The 18,121-nt window shown below is 42.8% G+C and overlaps 1 protein-coding gene across 1 annotated transcript in view; it reads right to left on the bottom strand.

The window, feature by feature from the left end:
- The window catches only part of ZMAT4 (zinc finger matrin-type 4), a 172,749-nt gene that overhangs the window by 82,328 nt on the left and 72,300 nt on the right, over window positions 1-18,121 (bottom strand). The window lies entirely within an intron of this gene.

Here is an 18,121-nt window from a genome sequence, read left to right on the forward strand (position 1 = left end):
CACGGTTGGACAGATTTTCAGAAGAGCTCAGCATTCTGGGTTGGCTGCTTATTGAAGTGCCTAAATAGGATCAGAACTCTTTTCTGGCCCTATTTGGAGCAAGAGCTTTCCAACAGCCAGGGAATCTGCCTCTTACTTTTGTTTATCCCACCTGAAATCAGTAGAAAGCCATTGTTTAAACCACACGTCTCTTCCAGCTACCCTGTGTTCCTGCGAGTATGCATGCACAGCTGTTCACAGTGAAGTCATAACAAAACAGGGTGCCCAGAATCAAACCACATGCAAACGTCTATTCTTTCACCCCATGAATCATTAGGCAATGCTGCCAATGCAGTAATATGTTAAGGGATGTGTGCCAAGTTCTCCAGACACCTCATGGGCTTAGGTCTCTCTCTTGCATTAAGTGGTATTTTCATTCCCTGTGATTATACAGAAACTGAACATGAACAGATACTTTGACAAAAACTAATGGTTGCTATCTAGATCACTGAAATGTTGGGACATTTCAGTGATCAAGACAAGAACAGTTCAAACACATGGAGCGCGAGAGAGACAGATAAATAAGGCTGTTTGACAATAAAAGATCTGAACGAGGCATGAAATATACTAAAGCCACTTATTAGTATTCCTAAAGAAAACAACATTGCTTGACTGTGATCTGCATGGACTATAATGCAATCTTTTCATTTATTTAAAATGAAGACTGTCTGATTAGAACTCGAAAGACTTACAGCTTTAGCCTGCTCCTGGAGGCAGCTTGACCAATTGCCCCCTTGAATATGCTGTTTTCCAAATGTGTGTGTTTTCTCAGATTAGCAGTGTATGTGCATTTATTATCTAGGCTCATTCACTCTGCAAGCTGGTCAGGTTTGGCCCCCAACCCACAGTAAATATCCCTCTAGCAATGAGCCATCTGGAGACAGCATTGTTCACTTCTTTACCCTACTGTTCCTACAGCGGATGGTACATACTCATCATTGACAAGAGTCTCACTTATGAGCTGCAGTGAAACGGTCTGGATTTTCGCAATTTCTGTCCTGTGGAGTGTGTTGGATGGGTTCATTAAAAAGGAGGACGGTTTCAACCTCTGTCCTTATCTTCTTTTATTACAGAACTCCTAATATAGCAGCACGGTCAAGGTGGTGGCCAAGGTCCCACTGCCTGCCCTACTTCAATCCCACTCTAACATTGCCAAAGAAAAGCCCAACAATAGCATTTTATTTGGATGCACCACCACTCTTCTTGTATGCCAAAACAAGGGACAGCCAGTCCCCACAACTAAACTCTCTGCTTCCTTTATGCTGTGGAGCATAATCATGATAGAACTACATGGAAGTGTTTATTATTATCCCCAATTTTTAAATGTCTAGTGTGACATTCACACTGGTGCAAAGGGCCAGAGCAAGACCTATACACCATTCTAGTTCCACTTCACTCTCTGGGTTGAATGAGATTTAACTGGTGTATTAGCCTTATGCTGATCATCTGCATAGGGGTGATTTTTACCGAGATTGCTCCTTTAAACACAGAAAAAGCCATTTGTGGCTGCAAGTGTCGCTACTCTTGGGAGGGTGAGAAGCAGGGAGAGAGGAGAGTTTTTTAAAGGCACAAGGGGCAGTTAGAAGCCAACTGAAAATCAGTGGGAGTTGTGTGCCTAATTCCCTTTTGTGACTGAAAATCTCTTCCTTATATACTGTCTAAGGAATACAAAGCCCGCATTTGTTAACTGCATCAAGCCACCACATTAAATAATTTTAATGCAGGGTGAAATTAAGGAAAAGAAAAATGCAGGCTGAATATCTGGAAACATTTCTATGGGGGCTGCAGATTAGTCTTCCAAAGAAAGTGGCGGAAGTCCAATTGTTTTTGATATTTAATACTATCGGGGACAATCCTGCAGGAGGATACTTTACAGCAACTGTAGCCAAATAAGATTTTTCCATCTCCAATCTAGATGATCTTGTGCTGCTCCAAGGTGCACAGTACTGGAACAGCATTAACAGAAGAAAGAGTCTGATTGAAGCATTCAATAACAGAGTTATTTTTAAGTTGTGATGTTACCACTGGGTGTAGTTCTCTTGCCTGGCAGAAATATTTACTTCTGCCAGTACACCACAATGACCCATTAATAGTATTGTTAAAGGCATGAGAGTGTGCACGGTCTATTAATTAACCTAAATAGGGATCCAAGGGCTTTTCGAAAAGGGTTTAATATGAGACCTCTCCATTTCTGTCCCACCCAGCATGCCCCTCCACACAACACATCTTGCTAGCCTAGCTTCTAGCTCACCTCTTGTCAAGCAAAGCGTTACCAAAATATAAATCAGCCATTTTCAAGAGCCATGCAGTTCTAGCCAGACCTACTGGCATTATGCACTGATTAAATTCAGATGATTAATTCCTCCTTGCAATATGCTTGCCATGCAGTGCTGGTGGTTTTGCTAGAATATTTAAGTTTGTGCTGTAGGGAAACTTGGGATGCTGGAAACCTTCTGTAAATGACTATGTTTCCATCTACAGTCAGTAAGACAGCAGCATGTGCATTTTGTCACAACCCGCTACAACAGCAAAAAAGCAGGTCAGTTTTCAACACTAGAAATGTTCACCGTCCATCCAAACACTTGTGGATTAGGTCAGAGGAACGATAGCAGCAGGGAACAGCAAAGTGTTTGTGCAGCTCACACCTAGTCCATCTATCATGTTCCTTTTCATCACAAAGAGCCATTGGAAAAAGGACTGTGTCTAGACTACAGACCTTACTACAGCACAGCTGTACCGCTGCAGCTCCGCTGTTGTAAGGTCTCCTGTGCAGCCACTCTATGCCAATGGGAGAGAGCTCTCCTGTCACCCCCAATGAGTGGCGGTAGCTATATCGGAGGGAGAGTATCTCCCTCCAACATAGCGCTGTCCACACCAGAGCTTTTGTCAGTGAAACTGATGTCAGTCGGGGGGGGGGGGGAAATGTTTTTTTTCACACCCCAATGGACAAAATTTTTTTGCCGACAAAAGTGCTCATGTGGACATAGCCTAATTTTCATTTCCTTTGCTGATTTTTTCCTTAATTAATCTAAATCAGTTGTAGCCCCTGGGGGAAATCCCACAGAAGTATATTTTCTACTCTGAGTGCAACTCACACTTCTGTGAAATGGGATTCAAGATATTTTACATGTCTTCAAAGAGGAATTACTTGAAAGTCAAGCGCACAGTGAAAAATGCTCAGAAATTCATTGATCATCAGTGGCTGCAATACATAAAGAACCACCACCTGAGTTCTAGTCTGACAACCTTATATACTGAGGTGTTTATGAACCTGGGTCTGTGTGCATGTGTGTTTGCCCTATGCTTTAATTTGTTTGCAGTGTTGTTGTAGCCGTGTTGGTCTCAGCATATTAGAGACACAAGGTGGGTGAGGTAATATCTTTTATCGGACTAACTTCTGTTGGTGAAAGAGAAGCTTTTGAGCCACACAGAGCTTCAGGCCTGGAGAAAGTATTAAAGTGTCACAGCTGAGGTGAAAAAGATAGTTTAGCGCAAGTAGTTAACACATATTCTGAAGGACCAAAAGTGGTCCATTAACACCTCTGCAGTCACAGGACAAAAAAAGGAGGCTTAGTGGGTTACAGATTGTTGTAATAAACCATAATTACAGTGTCTTTATTAAGACCACGATTTTTAGCGTCTAGCAAAGTTATGAATTTAAGTTTCCAGGCTCATCTTTTGATGGAGTTGTGCAGTTTTGCTTTGAGGATGAGGACTGAGAGACAAGATACGGAGTGAACATTTTGTGAAAAGTGTTTGTCCATGGGTGATATGGCGTCCAGTAAAAGACAGTACCTCACCCACCTTGCCTCTGTGCTTCAGTGACATTGTTTCATTTCAACCTGCTTTTATGACTGGTGCGCAGTTTAAAAAAAAAAAGCCTCAGACTTATGCATCTTACTTATACTGTATTCACAACCTCAGCTCTTTCTTTTTCACTGATTCTCAGATCACTCAAACTATTCCGCTTTTTTCTACTGGCCACTAAAGTTTCTGGTTGAGAGTTTCAAAGCCTACTGGGGAATTCAGTCACACAGCTCCCATTAATTTCAAATGGGAGTTGCGTAGCTAAATCCCTAGTTGGCTTTGAAAGTCTCAACATCCATGCATAATGCAAACACACCTTCCCTGTTAATTCCCTCTATCCATTTTTTCTTATGTTTACAATGCTAATAAGCACCAGCAGTAGAGGAAATGTTTTGGCTAAAGCATTATTAATTAAATATACAAGTCTGAAGCATTTTGTCAGTAGCATTGCCTTCCTTATTTCTTCCCTAAGGGTAAATTCCCTGCACAAAAGTGTCCAGATGCTCAGAGCCTTGCTCTAACCCTGAGGGGTAATTATTCCTTTTGTCACTTTGTCGGGAGATGGTTCTGTATGTAAACAGATGGACTATAGGGACCTGATCTAGGTTCCTTTCGTCATTGGTTGAGTGACATGAAGATGATAGCATTGTGTAACCAACTGGTAAAATAACATTCCTTGTATATCAAGACGACCTGGACAAATGCTATTAATAAGCCAGTCTGGGGTTTTGGCAACGTTCCAATGGACTGCCTTGCCAGAGGCTGGGTTTAGGAAGGAATGCAGGCCAGGGGAGTTTTGATGCTCTGCAGAGGTGACATCCTGCTTAGGGAAAGGCAATCTGCCCCTTCCAGGATGTACGCCTCACATCAGCAAGGGTGAAACACACACATACCCACACACACGTGCACACCCCACACCTGCTGGTCTGCTCACAGTATGGCACTGCCATTGTTCAGGAGATAGTCTTCTTCTGCAAATGAAGGCACAGCATATACCAGCACTACAATTTGGGTAAGTCTCATGGAAACACCCATCTATAATCTTGTCTACACAGAGAGTTGCAGTGCTTTAAACTAAGGTGTGAATTTAAACCAATTCTGCTAAACAGGAACAAACCTTTGTGTGGACACACTGATTTCAGTTGAGCTTAAGTCAACTGGGAACAAAGTTAAACTAAACAGCAGTAAACCATTTTTAAACCCAAATAATGTCCACACAAGGGGTGGAACCAGCTTAACTAAAAGCAGTTTATTTAACTGGTACACGTTTTGTGCAAATAAGGTCTTTGTGATGATGCAGTTCTGGCGGGACCCAACTGAGAAAGCCAATTCAGGACAAATTGCTAAAACAGGGCAGTTACAGCCCAAGACTGGGGTTTCTCCACCTCTAAGGCAAACCAAACCAGCCAGACAAAGACGACTTTGGTTTCACCCCACTGGCTAACCACAAGTCACACAAACAATTCCCTTAGACACTCCAGTTTCCCAGTATCACCACCAGTGTCACTCGTTATGGGGACAAATGGTTATGAAAACCAATTCCCAATATACATTAAAAAAAAGGTTCTCTCGATCCCAAAGGACCAAGCCCCAGACCCAGGTCAATATACAACTCAGATCTTTCCCACAAATCACGCTGTTGCCAATCCTTTAGAATCTAAAATCTAAAGGTTTATTCATAAAAGGAAAAAGATAGAGATGAGAGTTAGAATTGGTTAAATGGAATCAATTACATACAGTAATGGCAAAGTTCTTGGTTCAGGCTTGAAGCAGCGATAGAATAAACTGCAGGTTCAAATCAAATCTCTGGAATACATCCCCAGCTGGAATGGGTCCTCAGTCCTTTGTTCAGAGCTTCAGTTTGTAGCAAAGTCCCTCCAGAGGTAAGAAGCAGGACTGAAGACAAAATGGAGATGAAGCATCAGCCTTTTTATAGTTTTTCCAGGTGTAAGAACACCTCTTTGTTCTTACTGTGGAAAATTACAGCAAAATGGAGTCTGGAGTCACATGGGCAAGTTCCTGCATACTTTGCTGAGTTACAAGGCGTCTCTCCATGAGTCAACTGTATAGCTGATGGTCCTTAATGGGCCATCAAGCAGGCTAGACAGAGCTAACACCCACCTGTCTGGGAGGTTTCCCAGAAGCACAGCATAAGTTTGAAATACAGACAGTACAGAGCCAATATTTATAACTTCAACTACAAAAATGATACACATATCTAGGCAGCCTAATCATAACCAGCAAACCATAACCTTGTCTTAGACACCCCATTTGACCCCCCCTTTATACAAGATTTGGTGCCACTACAGGACTTTGGTTGCAACCATGTTCTATATGGTTCCAGATTATACCAATAACGTCACAGTCTTGTATTATTTTTTCTCACTTCTTCATGTGCTCCTCCCATTTCTTTTCACAGCCTCAGTTGATAAATCCTGGAATAGGTGGATTTCACATTTCACTATTTGATCCCTAGCTTTTCCTAACAGGAGGTTGCTGGATTTTGTAATTTTAGAATTTTGTCCCTGCAGCAATTCCACATGCTGCAGGAGTGGGAGGGGAGAAAGAAAGCTCTTTGGGCCCTGCTGTTTACCCCTTCATCTGCTGCTCTCAGGTGAAAGTCTCCTTAGTGATACTCTGTGCTAACCGAGACAACTTCCTTCCTCCAGGTTCTCAAGGACTCCATTTAATTCTCCCCTTCTTCCTTCTTATTTCACCATTCTCCACATCACTGGTTTTACAGATCTCATCACTCCAGCTGCTTGAGTCTGGCCTGCAGATTCAACATTACACCAGCATGCTCTCTACTCCAGTTTCTGCTGCATAGCCCTTTCCTCAAAGTCAACCACATCTCCCATTATGGGCAGCAGCTTAGAGCCAACACCAGTTCTGAAAGGCCTTGGTCTCTGTTGGAAGCTCTGTCATGCCAGCCTTGGTGGCAGGAAGCATCTTCCCTCTAGGCAGCCATCTTGTCTCCTTGACAACCTCTTGAGTTTCTAGGCTGCCATACTTCTTTGTAAAGTGTTTTTAAGAACATGGATTCCTGTGAGGGTACAGTCATTGGTTCCTCTCTGGAAGGCGTTGTGTTGTACTATAGCCAACCCCTACTGTTCAAAAGTATCAAGTTAGGCCCAAAATCTTGAAACTGGCTTAAAGATCGTGAGATTTAGAAACCTTTGGGGTTCATTTGTTCTTGCTTTCTGGGTTTTGAACCTTTGGGGTGCACTCAGGATCACATTTTCCAGCTTTTCTCCACAACCATGAAGACTAGAAGCTTAGTTTATCTGAATCTGAGATTCTCATGTCACTACATTTCCAGGAGCTGGGGCTTCAAGAAAAACCTTGTATATTGTAAGATTGGTGATAAAAACATGAGAGTTTGCAGCTCTGGGTGGGGCCCAATGGAGGTAGATTCTGTAGCTTCTCATTCGAAGCTAAGAGTTCAAGCCTCCAGCCCTGGCATCAACCCACCAGTGAGTGCCTTTACTTATATTTCCACTGGCCCTGTCTGAAACACCATCAGTGCTCAGGGCTGTCTTCCAGAGCCCCACTGAAATAAAAATGCAAAGCAAAAAGCCAGCAATGCAAATGGGACTGAGCAAGTGCCCAGACTAGGAGCCTAATTGTTACATGCATATTGCAACACGGATCTTTGAGCCATCTTAAAAAGAATATTTTCATCCTTTAATTTGAAAAAATCTCAAGGTGTACCCTCCCTCCAACTGTGGCTCCACCCAAGTCCTGAAGGGTAAGACCAGCAAAGCTCTGACATGATGAGCAGAGTTTAACATGTGACCGTCACCTACTGACCCTGAAAATATCCCCCTTTCCAGAGGGAGCCACACTTTGCTGTTTCACGAAATCCAAATTGGTTTTGCCAGCCCAGAGATGAAATAATCCCACCAGAAAGGAACTCATCACAAAGCGCTTTGTCTTCATGCGTGAGCCCTATCACCCTTGCATAAATTGAGAGCAGAATGTATTTTATTTCTAACCCCGGAAAGATTACTTGAGATTTCATTCTGTTACACTTTCGCCAATGACAAGACCATTCATCTTCCTGTGATTTTGTATTCATGCCTAGCCATGCTGCTAATTCATAGGGCTTCTTTTAATAACATTATAAACTTCAAAATGAATCTGGTACATCCAACAGAATTAACTTTAGTTATTCAGATGCCTGTTAACAAGTTGCCAAATGGCACAATCCTTACAAGAGACTATGCAGCTGCAGTCCTTTGCTGGAGGTCCCTTAAGCAATGTTAGGGAAAAACAAAGAAATTTATTCAATCAATGTGAACCTCCTGTCTTCGTTTCTGGGTTTCACTAAGAATAAAAGATAATATGACCCCCTGAAACATAACAATACAAAACATAGCTCCAAAAGCAATGAGAAGCGTCTTAAATAGGAGTTCATTTCTGTGCATCAAGAAAGTGCTGCTGTTAAAAAGCTATGTTCAATAATGTTAAGTGTAAGGTTTGGATCGCCTTCATTTCAGCCTGTGCTTTTATTATCATCTAAGCAAAATGCAAGTGCTGATTTATGGTGATTTGTATCTGTTGCTGAAAGATTTGTTGCACCTCAGAATATCTTACATCCAGCACATTACTTTGAATGAACAATGTTAGACTAAGGGCCATAGTCCACAAAATAAAATAATCCAAGTTCTGCAGCTCTGACAATGGCATAGCTCGCTCCTAATTCAGGAGGGAAATAACGGATTTGCCCTTAGGCTTAGAGCTTGGATCCCTGCTTTTGGCTTCAGTCAAAGACGTAGCTACCAGGCTTCCCAAGCATCTATTTAAAACTAGCATGACAAAGCACTGGAGAACATAGTGAAAGGAATGAGTCTTTTCAGTGTCTGTGTTTCTTTGTTTCATGGCTTGAAAGGGGAACAGAGATGATGGAGCTTGTGGGGATTAGTCCTTGATCCCCCAGCTAGGAAAGGCAAAGCCAGGAAACCACCGTTTTCAAATTGGTGTCCAGCTTTTGGCTCATTCACAGGCTTCTCTCGCTTCATTCCGGGCTGCCAGTTTTTTCCACTTTCAGTCCCCGCCCTGTCTCCAGGATCAAGTCTCACAACTGAAACAGCTCAGAACCTTCTCCAAGTTTATTGTACCACCTGCTCGAAGGGCCAACACACAGTGCAGGGAGACTGAACTCGGCATTTGCCGATCCTAGAATATCTGTGAGAGAGAGCCTTGGACCCATGACTTTGCTATAGCTGAACCGCTATGTCCAACTTCCAAGCCACAGGTCAGAACAGTCACCATATTCTCTAGGACATATTCAAACTTTAACAACCTGTGAACCCCTTTCACTAAAATGTCAAGTCTCGCAAACCCCCTCCTAAAAATGAGTATTTCCAGGGATTTTCTCCTTTACCTGAGTATAAATTATAAAAGCAGTGATCTTGGAAATATAAAATTTGTTTTTATGACATGCTTATTACACACTATTATTAAATTATTATTCATCATTACAGTATTTTTATTACATTTTGAAAACGGCAACACTCTTCCAAGATCTCACTTTCGTAGCTTGTACCACTTTGAATAAGCCTGTTAGAAGACAAGGCTCCTATGTTTCATCAAGGAGTATCAGATGTGAAACAGCATGAAGGTATTTAAGAAGCCAACTCAAAGAGTTCCTCCTACACAAGCATTCAGGTCTTGAGCAGTCCAGGCAAACAATGCACGTTACAACAAAACTTAAACTTGTTCTTCATAATAATTTTAAAAACAATACTAGCTGCCTGTTTAATTTTAAAAACAGCAAAAAATATTCCCCCCCCCCTTTCCATTTCTTATAAGAAGTCCCTAGTGACAGCTCTGTCCGCCATTAGGGAATTTTTTTCCCCAAGAACCTCCTATAACATTTTGTGAAACTCCAGGGGTTTGGGAACCACTGCTCTAGGAGAAAGGGAATGCACAGTGGCAAGAATCTCACACAGGGGACCTGCCCCTTGTGAAAAAGGGCCAGTTACCAAATGAGAGTAAACTCCGATGTAGTTAGCACTACTGTAACAATGGAACTGTAGCAGGGCAGCCTCACCTTGAATGGACCTCTGTGGCAGGCCATGGCACCACCAGTATGCCTGCCTCAGTTTCCCCTTCATTCACTCATATAAAGGAACACAGTCTGTGTCCATTTGAAACCCCACCCTTGGACATAATTTATTCAGGTACACAAGAAATAATCTGCAGAACCCTCATGATAAAACCAGTCTTCCCCAAACCCAAAAGGACAACAGACTCGCAACAGTTATCCCTACCCCTGGCAGGGACATCATTTCCAGCTCACCCTCCCAAGAATCTGTCTCCAGCCTGGTGCCACTCTTGGACCCTGTTCCAGGGCCTCACTCTCTAGGCCATCCACGAGAGCATTCCCAAATCCACTTCTTTCCCATCGCTCCTCTTCTCCCATGGCCCCAGGTCACGTCCCCTGAACGCGGGCTCCCTGCACTGATTCACCCCACAGGCCTCCTCACCTAAGAGTCCTGCTCCTGCTCAGGGAACCTCCCTCCAGGACCAACCCCTTCTCCTTGGGCTCCGTTTCCCACAGCCCTCCACTCAGGCCTGCTGCAAGGGGCCTTCCCACAGCGTTCTACGCACCCAGGCATCGCTGGCTGTGAATCCAACCCCTGCTCCACCCTCCAGCAGCAATCCTCTTGTTGATGCTCAGCTTCCCTTAGCTAGGCTGGCTCTTCTCCATGTCCCCAGGAGCCCCTGCATGAGCTCTCCTATGACTCAGTGGGTTTCCCCAGCCGGGGCCAGTCCTCACCAACACCAGTCTTCACCTTTTGTTCTCCCCAGCAGCTCTCTGGTCCAGCTCTCCTGTGCTGCTCCTGCCTCTCTCCTCTCCTGGTCAGGCAGCCCCCCCGCCCTTCTCTGTCTCCAGCCGCTCTCCCCTGCTGCTTTCCTGTCTCTGATTCGCTCCTCCTCAGGCAGCCTCCTTGACATTATCTGCCTCCTTTTCATACCGTCCAGGTGCCTTCTCTTACACCCATTTGGGACTGGAAGGCAGCTGATGAGTCATACGTACACTGGACCCTGCTCCCTGTTAAATGGGCAAATCACCCTATGCCAGGAACCAACAGACCTGTCCTACCTGTGGACTAGAGATAGAGAAGCTTAGGCCTTATGGACTAATGAACTGGGACCTAGAATTCTGAGAGCGCCTGTCTCCCTTACCCAAAGCAGTGTCATAAGAACATAAGAACGACCATACTGGGTCAGACCAAGGGTCCATCCAGCCCAGCATCCTGTCTGCCGACAGCGGCCAATGTCAGGTGCCCCAGAAGGAGTGAACCTAACAGGTAATGATCAAGTGATCTCTCTCCTGCCATCCATCTCCACCCTTTGACAAACAGAGACTAGGGACATCATTCCTTACCCATCTTGGCTAATAGCCATTAATGGACTTAACCTCCATGAATTTATCTAGTTCTCTTTTAAACCCTGTTATAGTCCTAGCCTTCCCAACCTCCTCAGGCAAGGTTGACTGTGCACTGTGTGAAGAACTTCCTTTTATTTGTTTTAAACCTGCTGCCCATTAATTTCATTTGGTGGCCCCTAGTTCTTATATTATGGGAACAAGTAAATAACTTTTCCTTATTCACTTTCTCCACACCACTCATGATTTTATATACCTCTATCATATCCCCCCTTAGTCTCCTCTTTTCCAAGCTGAAAAGTCCTAGCCTCTTTAATCTCTCCTCATAGGGGACCCATTCCAAACCCCTAATCATTTTAGTTGCCCTTCTCTGAACCTTTTCTAGTGCCAGAATATCTTTTTTGAGATGAGGAGACCACATCTGTACGCAGTATTCAAGATGTGGACGTACCATGGATTTATATAAGGGCAATAAGATATTCTCCGTCTTATTCTCTATCCCTTTTTTTAATGATTCCTAACATCCTGTTTGCTTTTTTGACTGCCGCTGCACACTGCGTGGACGAATTCAGAGAACTATCCACGATGACTCCCAAGATCTCTTTCTTGATTAGCTGTAGCTAAATTAGCCCCTATCATATTGTATGTATAGTTGGGGTTATTTTTTCCAATGTGCATTACTTTACATTTATCCACACTAAATTTTATTTGCCATTTTGTTGCCCAATTACTAAGTTTTGTGAGATCTTTTTGAAGTTCTTCACAGTCTGCTTTGGTCTTAACTATCTTGAGCAGTTTAGTATCGTCTGCAAACTTTTCCACCTCACTGTTTACCCCTTTCTCCAGATCATTTATGAATAAGTTGAATAGGATTGGTCCTTGGGGAACACAACTAGTTACCCCTCTCCATTCTGAAAATTTACCATTTATTCCTACCATTTGTTCCCTGTCTTTTAACCAGTTCTCAATTCATGAAAGGACCTTCCCTCTTATCCCATGACAACTTATTTTACGCAAGAGCCTTTGGTGAGGGACCTTGTCAAAGGCTTTCTGGAAATTTAAGTACACTAGGTCCGCTGGATCCCCCTTGTCCACATGTTTGTTGACCCCTTCAGAGACTCTAATAGATAAGTAAGACATGATTTCCCTTTACAGAAACCATGTTGACTTTTGCCCAACAATTTATGTTCTTCTATGTATCTGACAATTTTATTCTTTACTACTGTTTCGACTAATTTGCCCAGTACTGACGTTAGACTTACCGGTCTGTAATTGCCGGGATCACCTCTAGAGCCCTTTTTAAATATTGGCATTACATTAGCTATCTTCCAGTCGTTGGGTACAGAAGCCGATTTAAAGGACAGGTTACAAACCGTAGTTAATAGTTCCGCAATTTCACATTTGAGTTCTTTCAGAACTCTTGGGTGAATGCCATCTGGTCCTGGTGACTTGTTACTGTTAAGTTTATCAATTAATTCCAAAACCTCCTCTAATGACACTTCAATCTGTGACAATTCCTCAGATTTGTTACCTATAAAGGATGGCTCAGGTTTGGGAATCTCCCTAACATCCTCAGCCATGAAGACTGAAGCAAAGAATTCATTTAGTTTCTCCGCAATGACTTTATCATCTTTAAGTGCTCCTTTTGTATCTCCATCGTCCAGGTCCCCCACCAGTTGTTTAGCAAGCTTCCTGCTTCTGATGTACTTTAAAAAAAAAAAATTACCTTTTGAGTTTTTGGCTAGCTGTTCTTCAAACTCCTTTTTGGCTTTTCTTATTACATTTTTACACTTAATTTGGCAGTGTTTATGCTCCTTTCTATTTACCCCACTAGGATTTGACTTCTACTTTTTAAAAGATGCCTTTTTATCTCTCACTGCTTCTTTTACATGGCTGTTAAGCCAGGGTGGCTCTTTTTTAGTTCTTTTACTGTGTATTTTAATTTGGGATATACATTTAAGTTGGGCCTCTATTATGGTGTCTTTGAAAAGTGTCAGTGCGGCTTGCAGGGATTTCACTCTAGTCACTGTACCTTTTAATTTCTGTTTAACTAATCATCTCATTTTTGCATAGTTCTCCTTTCTGAAATTAAATGCCACAGTGTTGGGCTGTTGAGGTGTTCTTCCCACCACAGGAATGTTAAATGTTATTATACTATGGTCACTATTTCCAAGCGGTCCTGTTACAGTTACTTCTTGGACCAGATCCTCTGCTCCACTCAGGACTAAATCAAGAATTGCCTCTCCCCTTGTGGGTTCCTGTACCAGCTGCTCCAAGAAGCAGTCATTTAAAGTATCGAGAAATTTTGTCTCTGCATTTCGTCCTCAGGTGACATGTACCCAGTCAATACGGGGATAATTGAAATCCCCCACTATTATTGAGTTCTTTATTTTGATAGCCTCTCTAATCTCCCTTAGCATTTCATAGTCACTATCACTGTCCTGCTCAGGTGGTCGATAATAGATCCCTCATGTCACAGAAAAACGTGGTGTCAAATGCAGCATCCATTATCAAAACAGGACACTGGAGCATCTTCTGAGGCTGTGTCCATAGCAGCTTTATTTACAAGCTGATATTGTTCAGGCTAAAATAGAAAGGGCTGCTATAGACAGTCTGGGTAGTTTTCCGTGGGCTGAGAAAGTATAAAACCCAGAGTGATGAGGAAGGGGGCCTTGGTCACTGCCTTTAATTGGGTTCTCTCCCCGCCCCGTAAGTTGTGAGTCTCATGGGTGTAAAGCCTGTTGACTCTCAGGTCAATATTCTTGGGTTTAATAATGTTCCCAGTCCTGGGTTAGTCTTTGTCTGCTCATCTGATGCCATCCATGCTTGCTCCCACCACCAGGAGAGAGACAGAAACTTCCTCTGACAACTGGACCTGGGTTCCAACCCAGCCTTCCAACCTGACCTCTGAACTCTTCCTGCACCTACCTACTGTTAAAATAGAAGCTTATTTTCCCCTCTATGTTTTATTAAGTCATTTTCCCACAGACATACCAGTAGGTTTGTAAGTCAGCTGAGAATGGTTGGTTGCCACCCAGGTAATATTTTCATCATCATTTAAGAAAAGAATTCTAGAAGGAAAGCTGGTTTTGTAACACGCAATCCCACCCCATCCTCCCTCATGTGTAAGTAGAGAGAAAGAGAGAGGCAGAAAGGGAGAAAGAGACCGACTCTCTGGTTTTTTTGTTTTTTCCAAGAATGCCTAAGTAACGTAGGGACACAAGTCCAACTGAAAGTCAATACAACTTATTATTATTATTTATATTATTGTAGTGTCTAGGAGTCCCAGTCAAGGCCCAAGACCCCATAGTGCTAGGCACTGTACAAAGACAGAACAAAAAGGCAGTGCCTAAGCATAAGCGTCATGCTAATATGTCACTTAAGTACTTTTGAAAACCCCATCCAGAAAGTTTACATCACGTGTGTGATTATTAAGGAGTCCAACCATGAGAAAGAACCCTGGACCGCTTAGCAATAACCATGAGATGCATCTAATCATCACAGCCAGGACACCACCCAGGCACTAGTTCATTTGGGCATTTTATCATTTAACAACACAGGGGTGTATATACAAGAGTATGATAGGATCATGCCCTTAGCCATGTCCACCGCAGGCACAACTGCAGGCTGCAGACATGCAGACCTTGCAGTAGTCTGACTTAGGTTTCAGGGACTTTCTTGCCTCCAGTTATGGAGGTAGCAGCCCCACAGCTCAGAACTACAGTAGACTAACCTCAAAAATGACAACCCCGATGAGGGGTGCCGCATGCATGATGACTTTGTGCCATGTGATGAACTAACAAGAGGATTCCACTCAGACAGGAATGGAGGGGGATGCACACAGGGACCTTGCTTTAGAAATGCCGTAGAAGTAGAGTGTGGTAACACAGGATGGCAATATCTCTGCACTTCTTTGCTCTATTGCAGCTAAAGAAGAAATTGTAGTCACCCAACACCAATTCCTTTACGCCAAGCAGTTTATAGCTGGTTGGAAATTTCAGTTAAAAGCACTGCTCAGGTACAAGAGATGCACATTATTAGAAGTATTTAGGCTTTAAAACAGAGCATTTTTCTTTAATTTCTGTGTAATTATTCCACATGTGAATTAAAGCATATATTAAAGCTTTCACCAGGAACTAAAAAAAAATATTTATAGTACAAAAATGATGTACTGATAACTTATCTGCTGATTCAGAATATGAGCTTCAAAACAAAGAAGCCTATATCCTTTATGCTTCTTTCACAGATACCAACAGTATCAGCTCCTTTGTTTAACTGTCTGTAGCATTCCTTACAAGGCATATGGTACTCTTTGCAATATATGTTTTGATATCATTTCTTATGCTCCCTCAGGCAATTCTTGCCTTAATAGCATCTCTCCTCCCCTTCAATAAGCGTGGTCGCCGACTAGGGCTGCCATACTTCTTAACAGTACCTAATAGTACAAACGGGACCAGGAAGAAAGTATGAATGGATTTCTCCCCATCCCAACCTCTGCCCCAAAGCGTACAAAAAGATTCCATAGTCTCGGTCACTCTTAAACAGGGCCCATTCCCTATTTACAGGTGATGGGGAAATCCTGATGAAAACTAAATTTGTCAAGTCTAGTCATGATTGACTTCAAATTTCAGAGCCTGTGACCTTCTCAAATTGTGACCTGGTCTCAGCCTGTGACCTTCTCAAATTACTTTCGGCTGAAATGTTAAGCACACATTTAAAAGAAAAGCTCAACAACCAGTCAGTATGCCAAAGACACCAGGTTTGTTTTACAAAAAAAATAAAACAACAAAAGGCTGCCTAATAATTGGGTTGTGTAAATTCAGTGCTTTTTAGGACGAAGGCTTAATGGCCGCTTAAGGAATGGAACATATTTTCATAAGCATCAGATAATGGCAAATATTATCCTCCATGTTATTTAAAAGGTCAGCTGGAAAATGATGTTCATCATGTACAGTTGGAAAGGCCCGTGTCATCAGAAATGTACAGCTGAAACAGGCATTGCTTCCTTGAAACCTTTGGAAGACCAAGCATTTACGTTCATAGTTAAAAGTTTACAAGAGGTAGGATACACTCTAGAGTCACATAAATATACCATTTTCTCTGCAAGGAGGCCAAGGTACCCTTTTTGATAACATATGTTTTTACAGAGAAACATAACTGGGCTCCAGTAACATCATACTCAAGTAACTACATTTTTAACATTCATTAAAGTCACTATGCCGTGGCTTCAATAACACTACCATCAAGCTGAAATGAGCGGTAATGATGTTATCATGCTGCCTTCAAGAGACGGTCTAAATAGCTCAACTCTGTTGGCTACACATGAATACAAAGGACTGGATAATATCTGAGCAGGGACAAGCAAAGCATATTCCTCCTTGGAAGGCCTGGGAGAGGACAATCATAACAGACTGAAACAGATTCTGTTGTGCTGGAACAACACTCTGAGCTTGGAAAAGCCAAAGGATACATAAGGGAAGCAAAATTGTCACATGGCGATCACCTAATGGACAGATGGGGGATATGATGTATTACATAGCCACAGAGCATATAGACTCACTGGGTGTGTAGGCGAAGGGCAGGCACAGAGCTGTCAGAGCAAACTCAGGCTGGTTTCTTATTAGCAGGAGAAAACAGGAAGTCAAATGGGCTCCAAAAGCAAAAAGGGTGAGCGTCTGGATGCTGAGCAATGTGCAGGGAAGGGTTGGATGGAATTAGAAAGCAGGTTGGAGGCACCAAGGGATGAAGTGAGAGACCCCAGGAAGGAGCTTTGAACAAGACCCAGATCTGAAGAGCGGATTGTTTCACAGTAAGAAATATTTTTAGTGTGATGTCCATGGCTTTTGCTGCCCAGCTCCCATGAATATTAAATCTCCCACACTGAACTGTTCGTGCCAAGTGATCTAAACTAGGAAGAGAGAGATATCAATGAGGGCAATACAAAATGGACCTAAGTGAAAGGATCTTGAGATGGGCAAAGAGAGCAGCTGTCACAGCCAAGTACGCAGAGAATTGCCAAGAAATTGAAGTTGATACATTCAAAGGCCGTAAGGAAGAGTGGAATCAGGGTTACGGGACACACTAGAATGGAAATTGCTCACTGACGTGTATTTCTTCCTTCCTCATTTTCCTTTGACTAGTTACTCTCCCCCATGAATCGCTCTCTAGCTGCCTCTCTAACATAGGGCTTCCCTCTGCTGTCACTGGTTCTCTCCCTGATGTTTTCTACCATGGGGTAAGAACGTTGTGCACAAATATCATCTGAATGTCTGGAACCTGAAATGACTTCAATCCAGACTTCCAGTGGAACAGTTACAGAACTTTAACCATCACAATTAAAGAGCAGTTTTTACTACCCCAAATTCAAAGGGAACTAGACTGAAAGTGCAATCATCCACGAAGTCATTAGCCTTTCAGTCATTTCCACTGCAGTTCACCAGACAACAGACTAAATGTTCCCTTCGTTTGACTCTTTGATCTCACTCCTGTCCCTGTTATCTCATTAGTTGTCCCCCGGAATCATTTGGTTTCCAGGTCCTGTGGATCCTCCCCTTAGGCTGGAGGGAGGTCCTTTAGCAGTGGGTGGGTCCTGGATTCCAATAGGAACAAACAATGTCTTTCAGACAGTTTGGTCTGGCTCTGAATGGACTGAATGCATACTAGATTTGTGTCGTGAGGCTACCTTTTTTTCTGTCTTTTCTACAACAAAGACAAGTAAAAACTAAAAATTCAATTACTGCTGCTGATGCGTGTCATATTTTCTGTATCATTTATGGAAAATTGTTTTCAGTAACTTAGCATTTCAGCAACAGAGAGTCCTGTGGCACCTTTAAGACTAACAGATGTATTGGAGCATAAGCTTTCGTGGGTGAATGCCCA

This window comes from Terrapene carolina, unplaced genomic scaffold (genome assembly GCF_002925995.2).
Source record: "Terrapene carolina triunguis isolate 2854851 unplaced genomic scaffold, T_m_triunguis-2.0 Scaffold53, whole genome shotgun sequence".
Lineage (NCBI taxonomy): Eukaryota > Metazoa > Chordata > Testudines > Emydidae > Terrapene > Terrapene triunguis.